The sequence below is a fragment of the Podarcis cretensis genome (genome assembly GCF_951804945.1).
Source record: "Podarcis cretensis genome assembly, chromosome: 10".
Lineage (NCBI taxonomy): Eukaryota > Metazoa > Chordata > Lepidosauria > Squamata > Lacertidae > Podarcis > Podarcis cretensis.
In genome coordinates, this window is record NC_137179.1 from 9408714 (window position 1) to 9414713 (window position 6000).

Here is a 6000-nt window from a genome sequence, read left to right on the forward strand (position 1 = left end):
CCATTATTTGGTAATAGTGAAGCCAATCTCTCACTTTATCCTTTAATTTCTCAAAACTCTGCAACTTAAAATTACTACCCTCCTGTTCTAAAAGTTCCCAATATTTCGGCCATATACGTTCCATATTAAGTTTTTTCACAGCTTTTGCCTCCATTGGTGAGAGCCACCTTGGAGTTTTATTCTCCAGTAGGTCTTTATATCTAATCCAAACGTTGTACAATGCTTTCCTGACAATATGATTTTTAAAGCCTTTATGAACCTTAACTTTGTCATACCACAGATATGCATGCCACCCAAAAAAATTATTAAAACCTTCTAAATCTAAAATGTCTGTGTTCTTAAGGAGCAGCCAATCCTTCAACCAGCAAAAAGCTGCTGATTCATAGTAAAGTTTCAAGTCTGGCAGGGCAAATCCCCCTCTTTCCTTTGCATCAGTTAAAATCTTATATTTTATTCTGGGTTTTTTGCCCTGCCAGATAAATTTAGAAATATCTCGCTGCCATCCCTTAAAACACTCCATCTTGTCAACAATTTGTAATGTTTGAAATAAAAATAACATTCTGGGCAATACATTCATTTTAATAGCTGCTATTCGACCAGACAAAGAAAGCTTCAAGTTTGACCAAATTTCTAAATCTTTTTTCACTTGGTTCCAACATTTCTCATAATTGTCTTTAAATAAGTTCAAGTTTTTACCTGTTTCATCCTGAAACCTCTCTTTCTCTCTTACTGTTAGATTTTTCTCTAATACCTTAGTCTTTAATTTATTTAGTTTAAATCCTGCCACTTGACCAAACTCTTGAATTCATTCCAAAACCCTTTTCGTACTGGATTCCGGCTCTTGCAATGTAAGTACCAAATCATCTGCAAATGCTCTCAATTTATAATGTCTCGCTCCGACCTGAACCCCTTTAACCAGCTGGTCTTTTCTTATCATGTTCAGCAACACCTCCAGGACCGAAATAAAAAGTAATGGGGAAATTGGGCACCCCTGACATGTCCCTTTTTCTATCCTAAGTTCTTCTGTAATAACATTATTTACAATTAGCTTTGCTTTTTGTTCAGAATAAATTGCGCCTATACCATTTTCAAAACCTTGGCCTACCCCCATCCCATGGAGATTCTTCTTCATAAAGGTCCAAGAAATATTGTCAAAGGCTTTCTCCGCGTCCACAAATATCAGAACAGCTTTTGTATTTATATTAACTTCTAACATTTCCAAAATGTCTATTATATTCCTTACATTATCTGATAAATGTCTTCTCGGGAGAAAGCCCGCTTGGTCCCCATGAATCTCCCCCATCAGAACTTTTTTCAATCTCTTAGCTAAAATGTCAGCAAAAATTTTGTAATCCACATTTAATAAAGATATTGGGCGGTAGTTCTTCAGTTGAGTCTTTTCAGTCTCTGTCTTCGGTATAAGCGTGATGTAAGCCTCTTTCCACATATCGGGTGCTTTTTTCCCCTCAAGAATTTCATTACATACTTCCTTCAGTGGTTGTATTAGCCATTCTTTTAAAGCCTTGTAGTATTTAGACGTCAATCCATCAGGTCCCGGAGATTTGCCTAGTTTCGTGTTTTGAATGGCCTCTTCTATTTCTTGTTCAGTTATTTTCTGATTCAGAATCACTTTATCTTGACATGAAATTTCCTTCATCCCATTTTTCTTCAAAAATTGTTCTATGTCAATCTCTTTTTCCGGCCCTTGTGCGTATAATTGTTTAAAGTATCTCTGGAAGCAGCTTCTGATTTCAGTTGGATTGTTAATGTTCTTTCCATCCACTTCTAAATTTGTCACTGTATTTAATTTTTGTCTCTTCTTCAATTGCCAAGCCAAGAATTTCCCACATTTATCAGCAGATTCAAACGTTTTCTGTCTCATTTGTTTAATTTTCCATTCTATTTCTTGGTTCATCAGTTCCATATATTGAATTTGATATAATTTAATTTCTCTCAGGATCTCTTGAGACTTTGGTTTGGATCTCAATTTCTTTTCTCCTTCTTTAATTTTTTCTAGAATCTTATCTTTTTTCTCATTTTGGCTTTTCTTCTTTATTGCATTTTGTTGTATCAAGAAACCTCTCATGACCGCTTTGCTTGCATCCCAGATTACTCTTTTATCGAAAAGGCACTTTCTATTGTCTGCCCTGCATCTTCCAATTGGAAAAAGATGCACAGCTTCCATCTCCTGGCCTGTTGAATGTCAGGCCAGACAAAAACATCCAAGCACAGCACACACCTCCAGGTTTCAAGTTTGGGAGCTCCACACAAATCTCCCTATGACGTAGCAGGGAAGTGAGTGCCCGTTTGGTGTAGTGGCGAGACCGTCAGTCCAGGAGCCTGGGATTTGACCAGGGTTCAAATCCCCACTCAGACACAAAGTTCACTGGGTGACCTTCGGCCAGTCCTTGCCTCTCAGCCTGACCTACCTCACAGGGTTGTGGTGGGGATTAAATGAGGAGGAAGAGAACCTTGGAGGAAAAGGTGGGATATTAATGCAACACATAAATAAAAAATTAATAAGTGAGCACACTGTGTCTCATCTTTAAAAGCTTGGCAGGCATGGCGTGGAAGCTGTTGGGACATCTTTGTTGCTTCCATCTAGTCTTCAGCGTCTTGCCTGATTCCTGAACTCCTGAATCATGACTCCTCCAGGGCTCTGTGTCTGCTGCCAAGCCTGTCCTGCTCCTTGACTGAAGAAAGATCTCTTTCTTACGTGTAAGAGCCTCTGTATGCTTGTACAGTGGTACCTCTGGTTGTGAATGGGATCCATTCTGGAGGCCTGTTCGCAACATGAAAAGAGCGCAACCTGAAGCGCCATATCTGCACAGGTGCGTGGTGCGATTTGGCGCTTGTGAGCATGCGCGAAGCACGATTTAGTGCTTCTGTGCATGCGTGAGCGGCGAAACCTGGGAGTAACCTTTCCGGTACTTCCGGGTCGCCGCGGGACGTAACCTGAAAGAACCTAACATGAAACAAACGTAACATGAGGTATGCCTGTATTGGGGAGGAGGCAGAAGATGCAGCGAAACAGAGAAGCTCTGGTGAAGCTATACCACGACGAACCACAATCTAGAAAAAAAGGGAAATGGGAGGTTCAACCACAAAATGTCCTTATTTAGTGCAGACCCAGACGGGAAAGATTATGAAAAAAGATTGACAGGAGAATGAATGAATGATAGGACTGTGCACACTCTGATGTGATCCATTTGGAGCTCAGCCCTTATGTTTAATTGGGGTTTAAAGAAGGAGATTCTGTGTTGGGCGATTTTGGTTTGATATCTGGGCTTCGGTTGCACAGCCCTAGTAAATGACACAAGGCAATACGTATTGCACCGCTCTCGTGGCTGTGAAGTTTTGTGTATGAGACGCTGATTGGCTGATTGTATCAGGAATGCTCAGTTTACAGGGAACCATTGCAGTCCAGTTACTATGAGGGAAGGGAAAGTTGTCAGTTTGCTTGGTATTAGAGCCTCACAGAGGGAATCTAAGTGATGGGGCCCCCTCAGGTGTAACGGAAGGGCACAGGGCAGAAGATGGAGTGAGAAAGAGGAACTGGAAAGAAGGATGTCTGGAGAATGAAGAGTAAGGAAAATGGCAGATGGGTGGGGAACTGAGGAAAGAAGGGGCTCAGCATTGTTTAAAGTCCAGAAAAGACTCAGGCTATTTTCTGTCCACATGATTCACATTCCATAAAATGCACGTCTGTTGCATCTCATTTCTGCCCTAATCAGTAGTGGGGTTATTTCAATAAATTCTTTTAAAATAGTTCAGGCTGCTTGGGGAAGGTCCATAGCTTAGCGGCAGAACATTTGTCTTGCATGTAGAAGGTGCAAGGTTCAATCTGCAGATCGGGTGGTGCTGTGGGTTAAACTACAGAGCCTAGGACTTGCCGATCAGAAGGTCGGCGGTTCGAATCCCCCCGACGGGGTGAGCTCCTGTTGTTCAGTCCCTGCCCCTGCCAACCTAGCAGTTCGAAGGGACGTCAAAGTGCAAGTAGATAAATAGGTACCGCTCCGGCGGGAAGGTAAATGGCGTTTCCGTGCGCTGCTCTGGTTCGCCAGAAGCGGCTTAGTCATGCTGGCCACATGACCCGGAAGCTGTACGCCGGCTCCCTCGGCCAATAAAGCAAGATGAGCGCCACAACCCCAGAGTTGGTCACGACTGGACCTAATGGTCAGGGGTCCCTTTACCTTTACCTTAGGTAGGACTAGGAGAGAGCCCAGTCTGAAACTCTGGAGAGCTGCTGCCACCCAGTTTAGGAAATAACACCAGGCAAAATAGACTAATGGTCTGACTTCCTACATTCCTGACCTGCTAGCTTTCTAAGAGGCAGAAGTGGTTTTTTTGTTTTTGTTTTTGTTTTTTTAAAAAACAATAAAACTTGGTGGAGCATTTAAACCCATTGCTTTCATGGTACAGCCCAAGGAGAGCTGCGCCACTTGCGCCTGCTGATTTGCATGCGCCAGAGCATCTGGCCAATTAGTTTTTTAATGTGACTAATGCTTAATTAGCCTCAAGCCATTAAACGATGGCAAGATCCTTTGAGATGCTGCCTGAGCATAGCGGGGGTGTGGGGATGTTAAAGGAGCTTTGTTCTTTAATGGGGAAATAATTGATAACAGCACCCAGAGCGATCAGAAGACATCTCCACACATGACAGTCCTGCTTCTGCTCAGCCTGACCTCCGCTTCCCTTGACAGGCTGTTCAAACACAACGCCGTCGCTGTGGATTTAAGACGGGGCCATTAATCACTGCGTTTCAGAGATTGCTAATTTGATTCTGGCAATTATTCAACCACTGCCTGTCAAAGAGGATTCAAAGATTGCCGATATCTATGTGGGTTTTAAAAAAAACAAAAGCGGAGTGGACTCTTTGCCAACTTCTTTGCCTCTCAGGTGTTTTGGACTATGATTCTGGCTAGAGCGAGCCAGCAATAAATCACACTGAGCACACTGGAGTTAACTCTTTGTTAGCAAAAACAGGATCTGCACAGGAGTGCCAGGCCTGATGAGCACAGCAACTGATCTCCAGCAGGTCTTGCCCCCATGAAGCAGTTGCTGAGACTGAAGGTCCCTGCTTCCCCAGAGCTGCCCAGTTCCCCTCCTCTCTAAAGTTTCCCCCAAGCAATCTGAGACTGCGCCTGCGTGAAGCTAACTTCTCCGCCACCCTCTTCATGCCTCTGCTGGTCCTGGGAGACTGGGGCGTGGATGGGGGGAGCTTGTTGCAGCAGGAGGGGGAGACACTCAGGATGCTTCACCAGCCAGAATCCTCCCTGTCTCTTGACTTGTCTCCTTCCACATGCCTGCGCCAGCTTCTGCTTCTGCTTCTGCACTGATCTCTGCCGCAGACTCTTCCTGCTCACTAAACCCTATTGCTTCTTCAGCCCCCCCCCCAGTCTTCTCCCTCTGAGCACTCATTGCTGTCCCACAACTTCCCAGACTCAGCGTTCTTTGGAGGCAGAGAGGGATACCCACCCAAGGCCTAAGCCAAGGTTTCCCACATCTGAAATTTAATAAAGTTGTGGCCTAATTTTAATCCCGTAACTACTGTGTTGTGTCTTGTTTATCTGGGCCTAGGCTCCCGGGGGCGAGGGGTCTGCAGCTGGGCATGCAAATTCAGTAAATAATATAAAGAATAGAATTGTAGAATGGTAGAGTTGCACAGGACCCCAGTAATCTTCTAGTCTAACCCCCTGAATGCATAATGTTCTACTTTTCAAGCCACCTAAGGGCTTCTCCACATCGCTGGTTGCCCTGCAGCTTTGCCCTGGGAATATCCGCAGTTTAGCGAGGAATTGCAACAAAGGTCAATTGAGTTTTCCATGAATTGTCATTTGTTCTGATTTAGTGCTAAAGAGCAGCAATGCTACTTAGACCTGTGTTTTCTAGGCATGAAACAAGCAGACATGCGAATGAGCCCTAAGTTGCTAGCCATCTCCAGATCTTCTGGGAGCAGAGCAGTGTTTGTGTACATTTCCTGGATGCGAAGGTCAATTC